This window comes from Leucoraja erinacea, chromosome 18, assembly GCF_028641065.1.
Source record: "Leucoraja erinacea ecotype New England chromosome 18, Leri_hhj_1, whole genome shotgun sequence".
In the NCBI taxonomy this organism is placed as follows: Eukaryota; Metazoa; Chordata; class Chondrichthyes; order Rajiformes; family Rajidae; genus Leucoraja; species Leucoraja erinaceus.
The window spans coordinates 38,254,304-38,279,226 of NC_073394.1; the positions used below are offsets into that span (position 1 = coordinate 38,254,304).

General features: G+C 42.4%; 1 protein-coding gene across 6 annotated transcripts in view; it reads left to right on the forward strand.

Annotated features, from left to right (window-relative positions):
* sox6 (SRY-box transcription factor 6) overlaps positions 1 to 24,923 on the forward strand; it is a 428,636-nt gene that overhangs the window by 1,112 nt on the left and 402,601 nt on the right. The window lies entirely within an intron of this gene.

Consider the following 24,923-nt stretch of genomic DNA (forward strand, 5'->3'; position numbering starts at 1 on the left):
TTTTATTTTTCGATTTTCTTATTCCTTTTTAAACTAGTGGTTCAGTTTTCGATTTTCTTTTTTTCTTTTTAAAACTAGTTTCATTTTTTTTGATTTTCTTATTTCTTTTTAAAACTAGTGTTTCAGTTTTCAAATTTTCCTTTTTCTTTTAAAAACTAGCATTTCATTTTTTTGGTTTTCTTATTTCTTTTTAAAATAGTGTTTCCCATTTTATGAATTTCTTTTGTTTTAATTAGCGTTTCGATTTTCAATTTTATTTTTGGATTGCATTAATCTTTTCATGGAAATGACTATTAGTAAGAGTGAAGCAGAGTGCTGGAGTAACTTAGCGGGTCGGGCAGCACCTCTGGAGAACACGGAGAGGTGATGTTTCGGGTCAGGTCCCTTCTTCAGACTAATGTTATTATTAATATTATTATATTAATATAAGTAAGAGTATTACTATTAATACGGAATATCGCATGGGATGTTCCGCCAGCGAACTGTTAGCCTGTCTTATCAGTATTTGGCCCCAGGACAAGGTTACAGATGATGTTTGAACCCGTCGATCAACAGGCAAAAGAAAATGGAAGGGTGTTGTAAATCATGGAAAGTGAAACCATGGCAAGTGACTGCTTTTACACACCGCCTGTACAAAGACTGTCTCTCAACTGTGTGCGAGCTGCAGGTTTCTGCTCAGGAAAATTTTGCTCGTGATGGAACAACCTGTGCTTTCATTCATTCTGCTCTGCCTCCAACCCCTGTCAATGTAAACATTGTTCGTCTGACAGCAAGCTATTGTACCCAACATTTTTCCACAGCATGAAAAGAAGTTCAAACCAAGATTATATTTTTAGAACCTACATTAACTTAGCCTTATGAATTCTCAGCTTGTCCCAACTTGTTTGTGTTTCTGTTTTTATAATGGTGATTTTAACAGTCTCATTTTGTATTGCTTGGCAATATACTGGCATCCTGTAACTTTGTTTTTCTTTTCTCTCAAAAATAGCTCCAAAATAGGTAACATAATGTTATTTTGATGAAATATGGACCGTGTATTTGAATTGAGGACGTGTATCTGACTTGAGGATCTCAATAGATTTATCATAAATTATCTTTGATAGTCGCTTTAGCATCCACAGCATTCAATTGATAGTCTGATATGTTTCTGAATACACTCGGTAGGTAGACCAGGGTCGGATTAATAGCTCAATGCAGAAGGTTCAATGTTCAGGTGATATTCAGCGCAGGAGATCTATTTTAAATAGTGTGAAATGTAATATGAGATTGTACATCTCTGCTGTTGGATGCACAATCTCATATTCCAAGTGGGTCAATAAAAGTGTTTCACTTTGAGGCACATTCTGCACAATCACGGTAATGTTTGTGCAAGAGAAAATAAAGATTTACAGAGGTTTTCTTGTATTAAAGTTCAGTGGCGACTCTACAAGTACGTTTATTGATTTCACTTCAGCAGCCCGCGATGTTGCTATATCAGGTCACATTTTACATTCCGTGCTGGCAACTTCCAATTAATGCTGCAATGCTCGGTCTCATATTCATGCTTCAGTCTTTACAAGCAGATACAACATAGCAATCCGGTGAAGAGCATTAGTCCCCATCAATTTAGGCTTGAGACTTTACTTTAGAGATACAGTGTAGAAACAGGCCCTTCCCACCGAGTCCTCACCGACCAGCGATCACCCAGTGCACTAGCATTATCCTACACACTAGGGACAATTTACAATTAACAGAAGCCAATTAACCTACAAACTTCCACCTCTTTGTAATGTGGAAGGAAACCAGGGCACCCAGAGTAAACCAATGTGGTCATTGGGAGAACATACAAATTCCGTACAGACAGCATCTGTAGTCAGCATTGAACCCGGATCTATGTCGCGGTAAGGCAGCAACTCCACCGCTGCACCACTGTGCAGTCCCGTATCAATAGAATATAGAATAGTACAAGACAAGAACAGGCCCTTTGGCCCACAATCTTGCTGCACATAATCCACGCCCCTCCATTCCTTCAATATCCACGTGCCTATCCAAAAGCCCCGTAAACACCATTATCATATCTGCCTCCACCACCACCCCTAGCAGCGCATTCCGGGCACCCACCACCCTCTGTGTCAAAATACTTGCCCAGCACATCTCCTTGAAAGTTTTCCCCTCTCACCTTAAAGCCATCCTCTCTAGTATTTGACATTTTAATTCTAAGACAACAGATTCTGACTGTTTGCCTTATCTATGCCTCTCATAACTTTTTGTGATTTTTTAAAATGTTTTTATGTTTTTGTGTGTTGTCTATGTTCATAAGTTCTGGAAGCAGAATTAGGCCAATCGGCCCATCAAATCTACTCTGCCATTCATCCTTTTCAACCCCATTCTCCTGCTTTCTTCCATACTAAACAAGAATCTGTCAATCTCCGCCTTAAAAATATCCATTGACGGCCTGCTAGTCTTTGGCAATGAATTACACACATTCACATGACTAAATAAATTCCTCCTCATCTCCTTTCTAAAGGAACATCCTTTTATTCTGAGACTGTGCCCTCTGTTCCTAGACTCTTCCACTAGTGGAAACATCGTCTCCACATCCACTCTATCCAGGCCTTTAATTATTCGGTAAGTTTCAATAAGGTCCCCCCTCACTCATCCTTCTAAACTTCAACAAGTACAGGGCATTCAAAAGGTTATCATAAAAATATATAGACTTTAGACTTTACCTGAGACTTGAGAGATACAGTGCAGAAACAGGCCCTTCGGCCCACCCAGTCCACGCTGTCCAGCAGTAGCACCGTTCCACACACCAGGGACAAATTACATTTTTACCAAAGCCAATTAACCTACAAACCTGTACATCTTTGGAGTATGGGAGGAAACCAGAGCACCCGGAGAAAACCCACGCTGTCACAGGAGAGAAGGTACAAACTCGGTCCAGCCAGCATCTGCAGTCAGGATTGAACCCTGGTCTTTGGTGCTGTGAGGCAACAACTCTACCGCTGCACTGCTGTACCACCTTTGGATTTTGTTCCCTAAAATTAGAGAATTCAGTGCTCATACTACTGTGTTGTAAGCTAGTCCCAGCGTAATATGAGGGACTGCTCCTCCAGTTTGCGTGTGGCCTCACTCTGACAATGGAGGAGGCCCAGAACGGAGAGGTCAGTGTGTGAATGGGAAGGGGAGTGAAAGAGTTGAGCAATTGGGAGAATAAACGACAGATAATACTAACTCAGGCTATTTACCGATTCTAAATCCCGCTTTCAAGTGCCTTCAGGTTTCTTGACTTTAATCAAATAACGGTAATTGGGAGTTTCCCGAATCCTCGTGTGTTGGGTACTAATTAAATAACTGCAACTATGACTTTACCTTTGAGCCCAAGCCTGGTTAACCGTTTTACTGGGTTTTTTTGCGCAGTGTTGGTCAAAAATGGTACACTTTTTCTGCAGTGTGTGTGTGACAATTTGATTGGCCTCAATAGTAGAAACAAGTCATATTACAACAGCTAAACTGTCAGGTAGCTGTAAATCACAAACCAGGGAGCCATTGGCAGTATAATTTGACACCTAATTGGTTTTTTTCTGCTCTCCCCTTGCCTTCGCAAGCTCAATGAGTCAACATTACCTCATTGCGAGAAAGGGTGTAGGAAAATTTGACATCTTGCATGTACGCGTGTCTCGGTCTGTGGTGGCAGGGCTTGTATATTTTGACCACATTCACTAAAGGAAATTGCTGATGAATTAACAAGGCTGTTGATGGGTTCATGAAGCTGTTGATAGATTGCAAAGGCATCGCGGAGCTGAACAGACAAGGCGATCTAACAACTCCATGCTTTCACATAGGGTTCAAAAAGGGATAATTAATATTTGCGTTTTACATCAGCAACACTTTCTGTTCATGGAATCAAGAAAGATTAGCAATAGAGACGGCCTTTCTGCCCATCATTTCTGTACAGCAGAGGAATGGTACTAACCCAATCGCACCTTTCAACACGATAGCCCTGGAGTCATACAGCACAGAAACAGGCCCTTCGGCCCAATTTTCTCCTGCAGGCTAAGATTCCCCATCTAGAGGTAATTGAAGAAGAATGGAAAAATTTGTTAGAGTTTAAAAACATCATTCGAGATATGTTCGTACATTTCGAAGTATAGCATTTCATCCAATCTTTAGTCCGGGTGCTAGTCCTTTTTTTTTTTATTTTAGTTTTCTTTTTCCTTCTTCCCTCTCTCTATTTCATCTATCCCTTTAGCTCTATCTAGTTATAAAAAAAAACGAAGAAAAATGCAAAAAGTATTGGAGACAATGTAATAATAACTGACAATATTATCAATTTAAAAATGATGTAACAGTAATGATGTAATAGATTATGTACCTATCTCCAATAATAAAAAAAAATTAAAACAGATTCCCCATCTACACTAGTCCCACCTGCCCGCTTTTGGCCCATATCCCTCTACACCTATGACTATAACCCAGGATATATGCCAACATTCTTTAAGTATAGATCCAAGTGATGTATACTTTAGACTTTAGTGATACAGCGTGGAAACAGTCCCTTCTACTCACTGAGTCCATGCAGACCAGTGCTCCCACCGTACACTAACCTGTACACACCACAAACAATTTTACAATGTTACCAAAGCCAATTAACCTACAAACCTGTATGTGCGTGGAGTGTGGTAGGAAACCGGAGCACCCGGAGAAACCCACATGGTCACGGGGAGAACGTACAAACTCTGTACAGACAGCACCCGCAGTCAGGATTGTTGCCTTAATTGCCCATGGTGGCTGTAGCAACTTCTATACCAATATAGGGTGTACAACAGAATAAATATCTTTGCACCAACTTTTTGGAATCCTTCCAGCTCATTTGGGCTTGGAAACAGTTAACAATTAAGGCTCAGATGAAATATGGTAAAGTCAGACAACCTAATTCTGTTGGTTCCTGGCGACATCTCCTAGAGTTGATTTAAGTGTGCCAAAAGCAATTAGTGAGCAAGAACACACAGAACCGATCCCACAACAACCAGAGTGAAATTCATAAAGTAGCGGCATTGTTGGAATAATGGTAAGGTACAGTAATTATACTGTTACATGATTATCTGTCAATTGATAGGCATGCACAGCAAGGAAACAGGCCCTTCGGCCCACCGAGTCGGCGCCGACCGTCTAGTCCCATGTTATCCCACTTTCTCATCCCCTCCCTACACACTGGGGGCAATTCTCACAGGCAAATTAATTTACAAACCCTTTGGGATGTGGGAGGAAACCGGAGCACCCGGAGGAAACCCATGCAGTCACAGGGAGAACGGGCAAACTCCACATAGACAGCACACAAGCTCAGGATCGAACCTGGGACTCTGGCACTGTGAGGCAACAGCTCTACTAGCTTGGGGGTAGTAAACGTTAAGATAAACGGGGTACTGATTGGGGACGATCAGCCATGATCACATTGAATTGCTGTGTTGGCTCGAAGGGCTGAATGGCCTACTCCTGCACCTATAGTCTATTGTCTATAAATGTTTAAATTTCTATTCTTCCCACCCCTTCCTGCAGTCTCTTTCCAACAAGAGAGTGGTTAATTTCAAGACGCCTGGCACTCTCCAAATGCTAAATCTCTGAATGTTAAACTTCTTAAAGTACTTAACAATGATCAAGGAGGCTGCTGTAATTATTGAGGGCAGCCACTTCAAGATATAAGACAGGTGTAGTGGAATATTTAAAATTACGCTCATCAAACTCAGTGTGAAAGGCAGGAACAATTTAAAAATAATTAATCTTCCCAGAGTGATATCATTAATTCAATGGATCAAGGTAAAGCGTGTTTGGGTTTTGAAGGGAAAATCCCCATGCAGTAAAAGGATTCTAACTTTGCTTTTAACCAATTAATTTGCCAAATCTCAGACTCGATCTTTGCCTGATGCGATATGAATCTATATAGTAGTTCTCTTCCACCTGCAAAGGCAATTCCCTCTTTTTCCTCCCCTCCTGATATCTAAAGAATTTAAAAAAAGCTTTTAATATTAATTTTGAATGTTAAGGAAGGAATTATATGTTTTGTTTAAATGAATGAACAGGAAACATTATAAACTGCCAGACTGCACTTAATCTGTGAACTGCTAATATCGTTAATTGTTTTTAGCTAGAATTTTCAATTGGGTTTTACTCAGTTATTTGGTTAAGCAGAGCACTTGAAAACTTTTAAAATCCCACCCGAAAATTAAAGGTCATTTAATTTACAATTAAAGATGAAATTACTGAGGTACATATTAAAAAAAATCAAACATGGAAGCATTTATTAGAACAAAATCATAGACCAGATTCTCACACTTTAAATGATCCCTGGTGTGTAGGATGTAAGACTGAGATAACATAGAACTAGTGAATGGGCGATCAGTGGGCAGTATGGACTCGATGGGCCAAAGGGCCTGTTTCCATGCTGTGTCTCTAAAACTAAGAGCTAAAACTCTGAATAGTACGTCACATTGAGGCAGCACACAAGAGTTCCTGGCACCACATTCGGAGTTGTTGCAAATGTTAGGGTCTTTATTTGACGATGACGGTCCGTTGTCCTGGTGGCGGCACTGGTTTGTAGATGCTTAATAATATTATAAAACAAGTCAGGGGCGGCACGATGGCACAGCGTTAGAGTTTTGCCCCCTTACATGCTAGAGACCCGGGTTAGATCCCCACTACGGTTGCTGTCTGTATGGAATTCGAACATTCTCCCCATGACCGCGTGGACTAGTTTCCACCCGCACTCCAAGACGTATAGGTTTTGTAGATTAATTGGCCTCGGTAAAAATTGTAAATTGTCCTTGTGTGTGTAGGATGGCGTTAGTGTACATGGTGGTCGCTGGTCAGCGTGGAGTAGGTGGACCGATGGGCCTGTTTCCATCTCGAAAAAAACCCGAATGTGGAACCACATGTCAGAAAGTTTTGAACACAGATTCTGCTTCACGGCCCTAAGCACACAGTCTTAGCTGCTGTTTCAATCTGGTTCTGAAGCTGTGATTTTTTCCTTCAGTGATGCCTTCTTTCAGATGCAGTGTCAAATCAAAACCCTCTTATATAAGCATTAAATATACTGCTATTTTGGGGAAGAGATTTCTGATCAGCATTCATATCTCTCACCCGCTAAAACGGATTATGTGGACATGATTTGTTTGTTACCTCTGGGAACATTTTTATATGAGTATTGGCTTTTACATTCCCCCACATTATAACATAGCTCTTTAATGATACTTGATGGCTATAAGGGCCACCTAATGTTATGAAAGGTGCTACATAAATGCCAGTGCTTTAGTTAAAATAGCTAATAATAAATCTATTGAATTTGTGATATACCTCTTGCAGTTAAATCTTTATGGGCCTCTACTTGGGCTGTATACATGCAGGATGTAACACTGTTAACTTCTGGGAGTATCATAATATAAACAGCACCATCCCATCAACATTTATCTGGAATGTATGACAAATCTTACATCTGTGCTCACTTCTTGTGAACTGTTTATAAAAATCCTATTTTTAAAGTTCTAATGGAAACAAGCAATGTAAACTCCTTACAATGCAATGGCATAAAGAGATGTATTATAACACTGTAAACGCAAAAGTACAAATGTAAGGACAGTGTGTAACTTTGAAGTGGAAATGTGTCTGTATACCCTGGTTGAACTATTCTCTGGTCTCAAATTTAATTCAGCCAAAAAATAAGAATTAATTTTTCGTATTCAGCATCAAAGGAGATAACTAGCTTTATATTCAGTTTTAGTTTATTGTCGGGTAAAGTGAAAAGCTTTTGTTGTGTGCTAACCAGTCAGCGGAAAGTCAGTGAAAACTAAGTGGAACTTTTCTCACCTTACCCTTCCATATCTCTCGTTTCCCTCTCCCCTGAGTCTGAAGAAGGGTCTCGAACCGAACCGAAACGTCACCCATTCCTTCTCTCTAGAGATGCTGCCTGACCCACTGAGCAGCATTGGGTGTCTTCAGCAGAAATAAAATACATGATTGCAATCGAGCCAATGTGTTGTATGTTAAAGACCTTGCATCTGAGGATGATTTTTCTTCTGGATCTTTGTATCAACTATAGTTTTAGGTTTAGTTCAGAGATATGACATGGAAACAGGCCCTCACCTCAGGTGATGTCTGTGTGGAGTTTGCAGGTTCTCCCTGTGACCGCATGGGTTTCCTCCAGATTCCTCCACATCCCAAAGACTTTAGACTTTAGAGATATGGCATGGAAATAGGCCCTTCGGCCCACCAGCGATTATTCCCTACACTAGCATATCCTACACACTAGGGACGATTTCCATTTTTATAAACCAAAGCCAATTAACCTACAAACGTGTATGTCTTTGGAGTGTGGGAGAAAACCGGAGTACCCGGAGAAAACTCACGTGGTCGCAGGGAGCACGTACAAATTCTATACAGATAGGACCCAAGGTCAGGATCGAACTTGGGTCTCTGTCGTGCTAAGGGAGCAACTCCACCACGGTGCAACTGTGCCACCTAAGGCGTGCAGGTTTGGTGTTTAATTGGCTTCTGTAAATGGCCTTTGAGTGTGTAGTAAGTGCATGGGATAACATAGAAGTGTGAATGGGTGATCAATGGTCAGCATGGACTCGTGGGCCGAAGGGCCTGTTTCCATGCTGTACCTTTCAATTGCTTCAACCATTATCTTCTGTTTCTCTGCTTTCCAAATAGCCATGTATTTTGCTGCATTACTGTAACAACAATATAACATTGCCATTGCATTTAAAAATCAGCACATCATTGATGGCTGAATTGTATCTGTGAACCTTGCACCAACTAACACCAGCTTTCATATCCTGCACTTGAAATCTATGAATGTCAAATGCAAAAAAAATAGTGGGTGTGGAAAGAAAATGTGCCTAGATTTCTAATATATTTGATGTCCTCACTGCTTCAGGGGGTTTTCATGGCCAGAGTGAAGTACTTTCAATGTGTAGACATTCTTGTTATTGAGGCCGACATGACCATTGGTTTGCACGCTGAAGTCTCACCGAGAATATTAAGTGCGGAGAATATCAGTTGAAAGGACACGCTGGAGTAACTCAGCGGTAACTCACAGGTTAGAAACGTCACCTATCCATGTTCTCCAGAGATGCTGAGTGACCCACTGAGTTACTCCAGCATTTTGTGCCCTTTAGTGTAGCACAGCATCTGCAGTTCTGTGTTTCTACATTTACAGAATTTATTTTGCTTTTTGTTTAGTTTCGTTTTTTTGTTTAGTTTAGTTTAGAGATGCAGCACAAAAACAGTTCTTTTGGCCCACTGAGTCTGTGCCGACCAGCGACCCCCGCACATTAACACTATCCTACACACTGGAGAACATTTACAATCTTACCAAGCCAACTTACCTGCAAATCCGTACGTCTTTAGTACGTGGGAGGAAATCGGAGAAGCCAGAGAAAACCCATGCAGGACACGTGGAGAACGTACAAACTCTGTACAGACAGCAACCGAGGTCAGGATCGAACCCAGGTCTCTGGCGCTGTAAGGCAGCAACTCTACCGCTGTGCTATTACTGTTGATAAACCTGCAAACTTTATTCCATGTTTCCACTGTGACCCTGAATAAAATGTTTGCACCTTTCAAATACACCATCTTCTTAATAACCATTGAGATGGCATGTTGAGGCCCTTGGGTTAAGTATTTAGAGCTTTTAGATTCAGAGATTCAGCGTGGAAACAGGCTCAAGTCCACGCCGACCAGCGATCACCCGTTTGAAGTAGTTCCATGCTATCCTTCTTCTTCATCCACTCCCTACACATTAGGGGTAATTACAAACCCGCATGTTCTTGGCATGTGGGAGGAAGCCAGAATACCCGGAGGAAACCCACGTGGTCACAGGGAGAACGTGCAAACTCCACACAGACAGCACCCAAAGTCAGGATGGAACCCGGGTCTCTGACACTGTGAGCAGCAGCTCCACAGCCGCTGTGCCACTGTTCCGCCCCATGGTGTAATTCTTCTTTCTGCTTGATTCTGTACACTTGATCCTGTCACCCGCCTCTCAGTTATACCCATTTGTTAGTCCCGTTTGCAATCAGATACAGATCTGTCAACACTGTGCATACATTGCCTCAGCAGTTACTGTCAACTGGTTTCGCTGCTGATGTATCAGCGCTGAGGAACAATGGCAAGTGGCAACAATCACGCAAACAGATTGCAGCCGAGACTCCTGATTTTTCTTTAAGCCGAAAATGGCTTTTTGTTATGGGAACTGCTGTCGAGCTTGAGTCATGCAGCTGAAATAATGGCTGTGTGTATGGTTTCCAGAAAATTTGACATGGTTCTTGCTTCTTATTGTTGGGTATGTTCATTTTTCTATCTCTGGAAAGAGCTCATCCACATAAAATGTGACAGCGTGGTATTTGCAGTGTTACAGTTGACTAATAAAGTATGATTGGCAGTGTGTAGACAGTGTTTCCAGTGGGTGAATGAAGCTACCAAGTAATGCTCTAAAGCCCGAATGGGTAGGCTGCCAGAAAAATGTTTTACTTTTTACAATACAAAACAGGTGGCAGCGATTCAGTGTGAAATGATTTGATTTTTCATGGAAGGGAGGGAGTAATGCAAAAACAGCGCAGTAATATTGAGCCTCCTCAAACTCCGGGATCCTGGCATCGAAAATGTAACTCTTGGCTTGAGTCAGTGGTGCCTCTGAAAGTGACTGCTACTGAATGAAGGCTTTTCATTTATATGCTGCAAACAATAGTGCGTAGATGATAGAAAGCTACTGTACATTGAAGCATGTAGAAAAGACGATTTAAATAGGAAGTGGTGCCTCAGAGCACCAGAGACCCGGGTTCGATCCTGACTAAGGGTGCTGTCTGTACAGAGGTGTACCTTTTCCCTGTGACCCGCGTGGGTTTTCTCCGGGAGTTCCGGTTTCCTCACACACTCCCCAAGTTTGCCGGCTAATTGGCTTGGTAAAATTGTAACTTGCCCCCAGTGTGTGTAGGATAGGATAGTGTTAATGTGCGGGAATCGCTAGTCAGTGCAGACTCAGTGGGCCGAAGGGCTTGTTTCCGCAATGTATCTCTAAACTAAAACATATATATGTCTATACATGACAGGAAAAGTGTAATGTATATTGATAGGATAGAGTCATTTAGATTAGTTTATTTTCACGTGTACTGAGGTACAGTGAAAAGCTTTTGTTGCGTGCTAACCGGTCAGTAGAAAGACTACACATGATTACAATCGAGTCGTCCACAGTGTACAGATACAGGATAAAAGGAATACGTATATTGATAAGATAAAGGGAAAAGTATATTGATAGGCGGTACAGTGGTGCAGCGTAGAGCCAGAGAGACGGGTTCCATCCCGACTACGTGTGCTGTCTGTACGGAGTTTGTACATTTTCCCTGTGACCACGTGGGTTTCCTCCAGGTGCACCGGATTCCTCCCACATCACAAAGACGTGCAGGTTTGTAGATTAATTGGCTCTGTAAATTGCTCCTGGTGTGTAGGGAGTTGATGAATAAGTGGGTTAACATAGAACATTTGATTAGTGTATAAATGTAAATAATTTGGTGTACATATAGTGGCTGGTGTACATATGGTGTACATATAGCTGCTAAATTTGTATAAGATAATTACAAGCAGTTGAATAAGGGGTGGGAATTAATAAGCTTTGGCTTCTTCCTGCTCCTTTTCGGACACATACGATTTCATTTATTTATAGATATTATTTTTGACACTTTATAAATATTTTTGTTTTGTTTTTTGTATGCTGTTTCACACTTGCTCTTTATTCTTTTATTCTGTTCGAAATAAATAATTAAAAAACCCTCCAAAAAAACTGGTGTGAATGGGTGATTGATGGTTGGCGTGGACTCGGTGGGCCGAAGGGCCTGTTTCCACGCTGTATCTCAAAACCAAATTAAACTGCGTAGAAAGAATATCTCTTAACTGCAACCGGCTAGAGATGGGTTTGAAGCCGGCGGTTGCCTCAGGGAGACTGGACTCGTAACCTCATGTTCACAACATTTACCTATTTACACGTTAAAATAATAGACTGTGTCAATCTCACTGGATAAATGCTTTAGACAGAAGTCTGCCTGCGAGAAAAAAAGGATAACATCCAAGCAGCAACGATATCAGCAACTGTATTTCCACTAAATGATCCATTACTCAAGGAAACAAAATGAAGACTTGTTCTATTGCTGTATGTTGGAGGCCACTCCTTCCCTTAAGATTGACTGCAGTACAAGTTCCCCAGAGGGAATGTGACTCCTCAGCAGTTACTAATCGTGCCTGAAGCTATGAGCCTTTCAGTTCCGATGACTTGACTAATTATTGTTTAATGAATGGCCCAAGTAGGATTATAAGCATTTACAGTATGTATGTATTAATCAATCATTGTGTGAAGATAAAAGCCTCCCCTTCTTTCATCCCATTGTGCTACATAGCCTGGATTTCAAAACAATTAAGATTCAAATTAACTCGGCGAAACTAATTCAATGTGTTTAGAGTTTTGTCACATGTTAAATTATATTTGTGAAGGAAATTGATGTTTTAACCATGTTCAGAATGTTCATGTATGGGAATAACATCTGTTTAATGTTACCAATGGTGTAAATGATCCTGTGAGTATAAAATGTCACAAAAAAAGCTGCATGAAACATTCGGAGGTTGGCAAGATTGATTGCTTGCGTTGAAACAGGCCCTTTGGCCCATCGAGTCCACGATCACCCGTTCACGCCAGTTCTATGTTCCCCACTTCTTATCCACACCTTACACAATAGGGGCATGAGGGAGGAAACCGGAACGTCCAGAGCGCAGGGAGATCCTGCAAACTCCACACAGACAGCACCCGAGGTCAGGATCGATCCTGGGTCTCTGGCGCTGTGATGATGGTGGCTGTCTTTTTTGAGCCGGAACCTCCTGTAGATCCCTTCGACGACAGGGAGGTCAGTAGCTGTGATGGACCGGGCAGTGTCCACATTACAGTAAACTTCAGGAACAGTTTCTTCCCAACAACCATCAGGTTAATTCCCGGGATGGCTGGCGTATGTTGATAGAATGGAGTGGCTGTGCTTGTATACTCTGGAATTTAGAAGGATGACAGGGAATATTATTGAAACATATAAGATTATTAAGGGTTTGGACATGCTAAAGGCAGGAAATATGTTCCCGATGTTGGGGGAGTCCAGAACCAGGGGCCACAGTTTAAGAATAAGGGGCAAGCCATTTAGAATGGAGATGATAGAAACATAGAAAATAGGTGCAGGAGGAGGCCATTCGGCCATTCAAGCCAGCACCTCCATTCAATGTGATCATGGCTGATCGTCCCCTATCAATAACCCATGCCTGCCTTCTCCCCATATCCCTTGACTCCACTAGCCCCTAGAGCTCTATCTAACTCTCTCTTAAATCTGTCCAGTGACTTGGCCTCCACTGCCCTCTGTGACAGGGAATTCCATAAATTCACAACTCTCTGGGTGAAAAAGTTTTTTCTCACCTCAGTATTAAATGACCTCCCCTATATTCTAAGACTGTGACCCCTGGTTCTGGACTCGCCCCACATTGCGAACATTTTTCCTGCATCTAGCTTGTCCAATCCTTTTATAATTTTATATGTTTCTATAAGATCCCCCTCATCCTTCTAAACTCCAGTGAATACAAGCCTAGTCTTTTCAATCTTTCCTCATATGACAGTCCCGCCATCCCAGGGATCAATCTTGTGAACCTACGCTGCACGGCCCTAATCACAAGGATGTCCTTCCTCAAATTAGGAGACCAAAACTGTACACAATACTCCAGATGTGGTCTCACCAGAGCCGTATACAACTGCAGAAGAACCTCTTTACTCCTATACTGAAATCCTCTTGTTATGAAGGACAACATTCCATTAGCTTTCTTCACTGCCTGCTGTACCTGTAAGCTAACTTTCAGTGACCGGTGTACAAGGACACCCAGGTCTCGCTGCACCTCCCCCTTACCTAACCTAACCCCATTGAGATAATAATCTGCCCCCTTGTTTTTGCCGCCAAAGCGGATGAATAACTTGTTTTTGCCGCCAATGATGATTAACGTTTTCACACAGAGGGTTGTGAATCTGTGGATTTCTCTGCCTCAGAAGGCAGTGGAGGCCAATTCTCTGGATGCTTTATAGAGAGAGTTAGATAGGGCTCTTAAAGATGGCGGAGTCAGGGGATATGGTGAGAAGGCAGGTTCGGGGTACTGAGTGTGGATGATCAGCTATGATCACATTGAATGGCAATGCTGGCTTGAAGGGCCGAATGGCCTACTCCTACACCAACTGTCTATTGTCTATATTGAACACTCTCTGTAATCTCCTTCGTTCCTGTTGCATATTCTGAAATATTCTGGTGGGACGAGGCATGTGCTTGTATGGAGGGAAGAAGGAACACAAACTTACGATCACGGGCATTTATACATTTGCTTTATCCACATTCCACCGCCATCGTAACTGGTATCTGGCTGAAAAGTGAATGGAAAGTTTGGAATAATGGGTACATAATCACAGCATTGGGTGTGCCTAGGTACTTTTCACAGTATTCAGTCAGTGTATTGAGTATAGAAGTTGGGAGGTCATGTTGCAGTAGTATAAGACGTTGGTGAGGCTGCATATTGGGTTCAGTTCTGGGCACCATGTTATAGGAAAGATGTTGTCAAGCTGGAAAGGGTACAGAAAATACTTGCCAGAGAGGATGTTGCCAGGACTAGAGGGCCTGAGCCACAGGGAGAGGTTGAGTAGGCTGGGACTCTATACTTGGGTGCACAGGAGGATGAGGGGTGATCTTATAAAAGTGTATAAAATCATGAGAGGAACAGATCGGGAAAATGAGTCCTTTGCCCAGAATTTGGTGAATCGAGGACCAGAGGACATAGGTTCAAGGTGAAGGGGAAAAGATTTAATAGGAATCTGAGGGGTAACATTTTTCAGACAAAGAGTGGTGGGTGTCTGAACAAGCTGGCAGAGTAGGTAGTTGAGGCAGGGACTATCCCAACGTTTAAGAATCATTTGAACAGGTACATGGATAGGACAGGTTTGGAGGGATATGGACCAAATGCAGGCAGATGGGACTAGTGTAGGTGGGACATGTTGGCCAGTGTGGGCGAGTTGGGCCGAAGGGCCTGTTTCCACACTGTACCATTCTATGACTCTAGTCTGTGAGTAGCTCTTGGTTATTTTATTATTACAGAGACGTCTTCTTCAAGTTTCTGTGTCTGGAGTTTCCTTTCAATCTCTGCAATTCATTCATCATAATTTCATAGCATTGTGTAAAGAAAGCTATTTGCTGTAACATCTCATTAACTACCTAATCTCCAAACAACAAGAAATAACACAGAGGCAAATTGAAAGCTTATTGAATGTTTTATTTTAAGAATTTGTTACAGCAAATATATAAAAAATGTTTTCTGATGTATAATTGTTACTTTGAGAGTCTCCTAATTCTAGTTTAATTACATGGGCAGTAGAAACTCAAAGTGAAAAATATCTTCTGCATCTTCTTTGTGTTGCTACTGGTGTTGTAGTCATGTATTGGCACGTTGCACAATTATTTAAACAACTTATTAGAACACCAGTCTTCATTCTGAAGAAGGGTTTCGGCCCGAAACATTGCCTCTTTCCTTCGCTCCATAGATGCTGCCGCACCCGCTGAGTTTCTCCAGCAATTTTGTCTACCTTCGATTCTCCAGCATCTGCAGTTCCTTCTTGAACTTATTAGAACAACAATTATTTAAACAACCATTTAGAACGATGAGGAAACACTTTTTCTCACAGAGAGTTGTGAGTATGTGGAATTCTCTACCTCAGAGGGCGGTGGAGGTTCTCTGGATACTTTCAAGAGAGAGCCAGATAGGGCTCTTAAAGATGGCAGAGTCAGGGGATATGGGGAGAAGGCAGGAACGGGGTTACTGATTGGGGATGATCAGTATTGATCACATTGAATGGCGGTGCTGGCCGAATGGCCTACTCCTGCACCTATTGTCTATTGTCTATTGTCTACCGTGGAACAGCATCCCTCTTCCCATCAGAACAGCCCCCTCCATCGACTCCTTTAAATCAAGACTAAAAACCCGTCTGTACTCCCAAGCCTTTCTTGGCGTCCTCTGAGCGAGGGCTATATGTATGTACTTTGTTTGTTATACTATTCTTATACAAATGTAAAGCACTTTAGCCAACGAGAGTTATTTTTTAAATGTGCTATATAAATAAATGTGACGGCTGGACTTGACTATTGTCTATTATCACTACCAGCAGGGCTCTATGTTTCGATCAGTTCAGTACATTGTATGGAGACCGTTTTCTCAGCTGTATGACTATATTTCATTGATATCCTTGCCTAATCGATGTATACCTGGGGAGGACACAAAGTGCTGGAGTAACTCAACGGGTATGGCATCATCTCCAGAGAACGTGGATGGGTGATGTTTCAGCTCAGGACTCTTCATCAGATGCCAGGGATGGTATGGTGGTGCAGCGGTAGAGTTGTTGCCTCACAGCGCTAGAGACCCGGGTTTGATCCTGACCAGGTTTTGTCTGTATGGTGTTTGTGCGTTCTCCCTGTGACCATGTGGGTTTGCTCCGGGTGCTTTGGTTTTGTAGGTCAATTGGCTTTGGTAAAAAATTGTAAATTGTCCCTAGAGTGTAGGATAGTTCTAGTGTACGGGGTGATCGCTGGTCGGTGCGGACTCGGTGGGCCAAAGGGCCTATTTCCGCGCTGTATCACTAAAAAACTTTTAAAAATACCCGAATTATCTCCCCTCTATGTTCTGCAGAGATGCTGCCTGACCCGCTGAGTTACTCCAGCACTTTGTATTCTACGTAAGATTCCAGCATCTGCAGTTACTTGTGTCTGCATACGCCTGGGGAGTATTTCTTGACTCCTGAAGAGAAACGTTCAGTTATTTTGCAACAGTAAACTTAATTACAATTGGGATCTTTTTAGTATATTTGGAATACCAAGGACCCAGATACTGTAAAGGATACAGGGTGTGACATTGAAGCTATAACATTGAAGTCAGATAAAGGCCAATTTAAGATAGTTGAACTATGTTCTATGTTCTATAAAACAAAGGTTTATGGAAAGGTTTTGCCACTTTTCATTTCACTGCACATCTCGTATGTGTATGTGACGATTAAACTTGACTTGACTTGACTTGAGGTGCTTTCGCTTAATATATTTATTTGTTATTGCTGTTGAGTCGGGTTTATTAGTGAGTTAGGTGACTAGATGCATTATGGAATACTGTCCCAGTGAGATAGGAGAGATAAGCAAATGTTATCTTCAAGAACGGTCTGTAACTTAGAAGTCAGAGTAAAAAAAAAACATTACTTTAGCTCGGCAGAAATATAATATCCTTTTTGATATGGAAAGACAATTGGGGCTGGTAGCAAACTGCAAAGTAGTAAAACCATAATGCTAACTAATTATATACAAGTGCTTGTTGAATGTAATGCTATATGGAGGGACATTTCACAAGTCAAAACATCCCATCACTTCTGAGCTGTCGGCACTGAGCTGCTTTCAGTCATTAAAACCCAATGACAGAATCGGCAAACTATAACTGGATGTCATTAAAGAATCTCCATGTTTGAGGGCTGAATGATAGAATAACCTCTCCAGATTCCGTAGCAAGACTAGAGAGTTTTCATTCCATTCAGCTAATTGTGACTGCGTCACCATTTCACTCCTCTGTCCGCTTCTCTTGCATGTCCTGATCTAACAGCACGGTGCTTGCTGCCCGCTTTATTAACCGCCCCGTCTGATTGCTTTGCCTTCCAGTCATTCTGTCAATGAACAATGCTTGTGTAAACACGGCAGATCACTGCCAAGGCTCAGGCAAGCGGTACTACAGAAATGTGACTGATAGAGTGGGAGGAAGAGAGGTTAAAAAAAACTGATAGAAGGGAATAGATAGGATGAATGCACAGCCGCTTACCAGGAGTGGGCGGCATGGTGGTTGCTCCCTTACAGCGCTTTTAGCGCCAGAGACCCGGGTTCGATCCCGACTGCGGGTGCTGTCTGTACGGAGTTTGTACGTTCACCCCGTTTTCTCAGAGATCTTCGGTTTCCTCCCGCACTCCAAAGGTTTGTAGGTTTGTAAGGCTTTCTATAAATGTAAATTGTCCCTAGTGTGTGCAGGATAGTGTTAATGTGCGGGAATTGCTGCCTGGTGCAGATTCGACTGGCCGAGGGGCCTGTTTCTGTGCTGGATCTCTAAACTAAACTAAACTAAACTAAACTAGTGGGTATATGAAACGAGCTGCCAGAGGAGGTAGTTGAAGCAGGGACTATAATAACACTTAAAAAAAAAACATTTGGACAGGTACATGGATTGGAAAGCTTTAGCGAGATATAGGCCAAATGTGGACAAATGGGACTAGCGTAAATGGACGAGTTGGGCCGAGTAGCCTGTTTCAGTGCTATATGACTCTATATGGAGAAATGCTGAGGTGAAATATAGCTGTTAAGATAATAGAATATTTATAAAAATCAGAAATTCAATTAACTGGAGCAAATTCCCATTTTCATGCTTTTTTAAAAAGTTCATGTTACATCTTCTGCGTGATCTATAATTTGAGAATATTTAGTTTAATGTGGCCATACAGCAAGGAAACAGGCCCTTCGGCCCACTGAGTCCATGCCGACCATCGATCATGCCACGCCCAAAGAATTTCAAAATTGTTGATCAAAAGGGAAAATAAATGTTTTATCTTATTTTCACAATGTGATGGGTGGGTATTAATTTTGACTGAGCACAATCAATAGTTGGATAGACAACTGTGAATGGCTTGCAATGAGTTTAAACTTTAGACTTTACAGATACAGCGTGGAAACGGGCCCTTTGGCCCACCGAGTCCGCGCCGACCAGCGATCACCCCGTACACTAGCACACCACACACACTAGGGACAATTTATAATTTTACCGAAGCCAACTAACATACAAACCCGCGCGTCTTTGGGATGTCAGAAGGTCAGGATGGAACCCTGGTCTCTGGTGCTGTGAAGCAGCAGCACTACCTGCTGCGCCACCACGCCACTCTGATAACCTTTCAGGAATGAAGGATGTCTGATTACACAAGGGGTCTTTGGACAGAACAATCAAAATGTTAATGTTCATTTACATCCACGCCCAATCTTCGATTAAGATCTCTTCCAAAACTCAGCTGGGGGAATGGAGGAATGTGGGTTTTGTGCAGGCAGATAAGAGTTGGTCTTGGCATCATGTTACGCACAATAATTGCGGGCTGAAGGTCCTGTTCCTGTGCTGTACTGTTCCATGTAGGACGTCTTAGATTCAATCCTGCATTGGAGTGCCAAGTGTGAAAAGGAGTTGAACTCATTTAGCTCTTCGTTACACCAGACCATCCCAATGAGCCTCCCAAGTAATGGATAATCTTTTGCATGCAGTTGCTGTTTTGTACCCAAGAGTTGTCACCAATTTATATATAGCAAATGATTGCAAGCCTTCAACATGAGGCTGATTATATGATTATGGCCTGTTGGGGATTGATATATTTTTACTCAGATATGATAAAGAACTGTAATATTTATACTTGTTACAACACAAGTAGGTGCGGCAGTAGAGTTGCTGCTTCACAGCACCAGAGACCCAGGTTCAATCCTGATTACGGGTGCTGCCTGTGTGGAGTATGCACGTTCTCCCTGTGACCGCATGGGTTTCCTCCAAGTGCTTCACTTTCCTCCCACATGTGGGTTTGTGGGTTAATTGGCCTCTATAAATTGTCCCTTGTAGACAGAACTGGTGTACAGGTGATTGCTGGTCGGCACGGACTAGGTGGGCGGAAGGGCCTGTTTCCACGCTGTATTTCTCAACAAAACTAAACTAAGTTGAAGTATAAATATGGTGGCACAGTGGCGCAGGTGCTGAGCTGGTGCCCCACAGCACCAGTGACCAAGGTTCGATCCTGACCTCAGGTGCTGTCTGTGTGGAGTTTGCATGTTCTCTCTGTGACCGCATGGGTTTCAAGTGACCATCGATCACCCGTTCACACTAGTTCTATGTTGTCTCATCCACTCTTATCTTATCCACTCCTTGCACACTAGGGGCAATTTTACAGAGGCCAATTAACCTACAAAACTGCATGTCTTTGGGATGTGGTGGGAACCCGGTGCACCCGGAGGAAACCCACTCGATCGCAGGGAGAATGTGCAAAGTCCACACATACAAAGGGTCAATGGCTTAATGGTACTTTATTGTGACATGTACCTGAGTGTAGTGAAATCCCTATTTGCATGCAGTTCAGTAAAAATCCTACTATACATAGGAACAATCATACTCGTACTCGAGTGGATTTTTCTAGAGGCAGCACATAAGAGTTGCCATGATTCCGGCAACGTTTTGTGCCCTTTAAGTTCAAAGTTGTTAAAAATGTTAGCACCTGAATTTGGGATCAAACCAGAGTTCCAATCCCTATAAATGTCTCTGTTCTATTGCTTCACCTCAACATCTCCTCAAAGTTTGCCTACAGAGTTCCGTGAGACCTCCGCTCACAGCTCCCCCTCTGTAATTCCTGCTGTTCTCCTGCTCGACTATACTACACCCATCACTTCCCTAGCTTAGTCCAACACCCATCTCTCTTTCCAGCTTCCTTCCCCCCCCCCCCCCCGCCACCACAATCTGACAAAGGGTCCCAACTCAAAACACGACCCGAACATTCCCTCCACAGATGCTGCCTGGCCCGCTGAGTTCCTCAGGTACTTTTGTACTTTACTTGAGAAACTAAGGGACCATTGAAAGAAGTTGATACATATTAAACACGTATTTAAGTCTTCGTAATAAATACCATTACGCATTACATTTTTCAGCTTAAATAAACTCCTGTCTTTGGACTTATCTTAAATTAGTTCTTGTCTAAATATATTTCAATTTAATTTGATTGCAGGAAACAACTTTATTGCCTGAGTGAAAATGAGGGATCGTTATTCTGAAAGAAAACACCTCGTAGCTCAATTTTTAAAAATTAAGTTATAATTTTTCAACAGGCTGTTTTTACAGCTGTGTTTAAGCATGTTATGCTTTAAGAACTTTCATATTTCTTTTTCTTTTTCGTACTCTGCTCTGGTAATTTGAAAGTTACTTCCAGCAGGTGAAAGGCTTTTGTTTTAGTTCCTCAATGTACCGTCACTAATATCTGTCACAGATTCTAACAGGTTCCTGAAAAGTGAGTAAAACACAATTGCTGCACGTTTTATGAGCTGATATTCAACTAGGAATATACACTACAGCTGTGAGATTAAAATGACAAACATGCATTGTTAGGGGACAAATTCTGGAGCAAACCTTACCCACCTAGTCTTAAAGTGAAAGGGGAATGTTTTAATAGGAACCCAGGGCCACCCTTTTCATGCAGAGGGTGGTGAATGCATGGAAAGAACTGCCAGAGGAGGTAGTTGAGGCAGGTACTATAACAGCATTTAAAAGGCATTTGGAAAGGTCTTTGTAAATAGAGGGCCAAACGTGGGGAGGTGGGACTAGCCCTGATGGGGCATCTTGATTGGCATGGGCAAGATGGGCTGAAGGGCCTGTTACCTGACTATGTCCTTTCATGACCCTCAGTCCCAACGCATCCCATTGCATCTTTTCTATACCACTAGAACTGCCTCTACATTCAGATTAAAAAAAAATAATATGCTGAAATTGCAGAAGAATTATGTTTATTATTTTCAAATGTACCGAGGAACAGTGAAAGACTTTGTTTTGAATGCTAACCAATCAAATCAGATAATACCACACATCAATACAACTCAAGTGCCACAGGTAGAGCAAAGGGATAGTCACAGAGTGCAGAATATAGTGCTCAGCATTATGGCACAATAGTTCTGATGAAGGGACCCGACCCAAAACGTCACTTGTTCCTTCTCTCCAGAGATGCTGCCTGTCCCGCTGAGTTACTCCAGCATTTTGTGTCTATCGTTGGTTTAAATCAGTTCCTTCCTACACAGTTCTAGAGACAAAGTCCAATATCCTCAATGGGGTAGAGGTGAATCAGACAGTACCCCAGCTTATGGAAGGACCGGTTACAAGTCTGATAACAGAGGGGACCAGGAAGAAGCTGTTCCTGAGTCTGATGATGTGCGCTTTCAATCTCCTGTATCACCTGCATGATGGGAGTGGGAAGGAGGAATTCATCATCTTTAATCATTAAGAATGAATCATCGGTTGCTTTTTCGAGGCAGCACGGAGTCAATGGTGGGGAGTCTGGTCTGCGTGATGGACATCCACAAATCACAGTTGGACGGACACTGAAAGGAAAAATTATTTTATATCGTTTGAGGAGGAATACTGATGGAGACATCTTACCTAAAACAGTAACTAATTTTCTTTCAAATTCTGATTGTCCTATTGTTCAATTCATGTTCATAAATTATAGAAGCAGAACAGGCCATTCGGCCCATCAAGTCTACCCTCGCCATTCAATCATGGCTGATCTATCTTTCCGTCTCGACCCCATTGTCCTGCCTTTTCCCCATAACCCTTGACACCCGTACTAATCTAGAATCTATCAATCTCCACCATATGAAGCAGTTTATTTTATTTTTTTTTTATTTCAGTTGGAAACAGGCCCTTCGGCCCACCAAAGATCCACCAGCGATTGCCGCACACACACACACACACACACACACACACACACACACACACACACACACACACACACACACACACACACACACACACACACACACACACACACACACACACACACACACACACACACACACACACACACACACACACACACACTGGAGGCAATTTTACATTTATACCAAGCCAATTAACCTACAAACCAGTACGTTTTTGTGGGTGGGAACTGAAGATCTCGGAAAAACCCTACGCAGGTCACAGGAAGAACGTACAAACTCCGTACAGGCTGTACCCATAGTCAGGATGGAACTGGCACTTTAAGGCAGCTGCTCTAAACCGCTGTGCCACCGTGCTGTCTTACAAATCACATTCCTGTGTTTTCCTTTCCCAGAGTATTGAGGATAAGTGAACTGTTTCATACAATACATTGTCAGACGAGGAATGAAACAAGTCGTTGACAACACTTGTACACCAAAATAACTGGATCAGTCTGTAAAATACATGGGAGTGTGAATTAAATCTGGCTGCGGTGAATTGGAATGAAAAATGTCACATTACATATTTAAATGGGATTTGGAAACAGTATTTAAAAAACAGATGTAATATTTTAGAAACTGTTGTTGTTCTGGGACTTGAAATTCTTTAGAGAACTGAGTGTTATCCCTTTGAGTACTGAATGTCCTATGCAGCATTCCAACATTTCACATGTTTCCTGCAAGATCTACAGAAAGATTTGTCTATGAATCTCTAATGCTGAACATTATGATGCACAATTGGAACAATATGTGTATTCGACCTGTCAATTCTGTAAAAACCTTAAAATCTAACGTCTAATGACATCCATGTGTTTGTATCATTAGGGAATGACATTGTCGATAAACAGATCACCGCGGTAGGGCTGGATAGGCAGGCAAATGCAAACAGAAATCAAAATTAATATAAAAGAGGCAGATCAAATAACACCTGAGGGGGAAGGATGAGTGAACATTTCAGGTCTACGCTTTCATGGGGTCACAGGGGAATTACTAACGGAGTTTCATGCTCCATTTTGGGATCTGTTTGACTGATCTTCTGCTGTAAAGATTTGGAATGAGTGTTACTTTTAACGTTGCATTTTCAAAGTAAATTTATTCTTGCAAATAATTTTTGTTACAAATAAATGGCACCTAGAACAGGACTGATTAATGTGCTAATGAAGATCTTTCCCCCTAAAGACTGCGAACAATAAGCAATTCATTAGTGTCCCAGTGTCCAATAAACACCTTACAACCATTTTGGTTGCAGATAAGTTTTCCTGATTGAAATCATCTTAAGTGTAGCTCTGGTGTTTCCATGCGCTGTGAAACAAAGCAGCTGTTTACAGCACGCCCCATCCTACCAAATGTCTGTCCCCACCACCTTCCAGAGATGGCTGCAGCACATGTGTGAACGATATCAATGCTCTCTCCAGCACACAAAGGGATCCTATTGTGACTGTATCATCCGACTAGATATTGAGCAGTCTGTGTAGCATTTCAATAACAGATCCTCTAGCCGTTTAAGGGAAAGGCATTTGCTCGGAAGTTTAGTTTAGCGACACAGCATGGAAACAGGCCCTTCGGCCCACTGAGTCTGCTCCGACTATTGATCACTCGTTCACACTAGTTCTGTGTTATCCCACTTTCTCATCTGCCCCCCTGCGCACAATGGGCAGTTTACAGAGGGCCAGTTAATCGACAAACCCGCACGCTGTTAGGATGTGGGAGGAAACCGGAGGAAACCCACGCGGTCACAGGAAGAACGTGCAAACTCCATACAGACAGCACCCAAGGTCAGAATCAATCCTGGGTCTCTGGAGTTGTGAGGCAGCAGCTCTACCGCTGTGCCACCGTGCCGCATTAAAAATCTAAGCCAAAACACGGTGGTGCAATGGTAGAGTTGCTGCCTCACAGCACCAGAGACCCGGGTTCGATCCTACGGATGCTGTCATTACAGAGTTTGTATGATCTCTCTGTAGCTGCATGGGATTTCTCCGGGTGCTCCGGTTTCCACCCGCTCTCCAAAGACGTACAGGTTTGTACGTTCGTTGGCTTCTGTAAATTGCCCCCTAATGTGTCGGATAGAACTAGAGCATGGGCAATCACTGGTCAGCGCAGACACGATGGGCCATAGGGCCTGCTTCCACACTGTATCTCTAAGCTAACCTAAGGTATGGCCTACATTGCCTCATCTAAACTAGTCCCATTTGGCCCATATCCCTCTAAACCTTCTGCATCTGCAGTTCCTTCTTGCACATACCTTCTCTGGCAATGTTGCCCCTCAGGTTTCAATTAAATCTTTCGCCACTC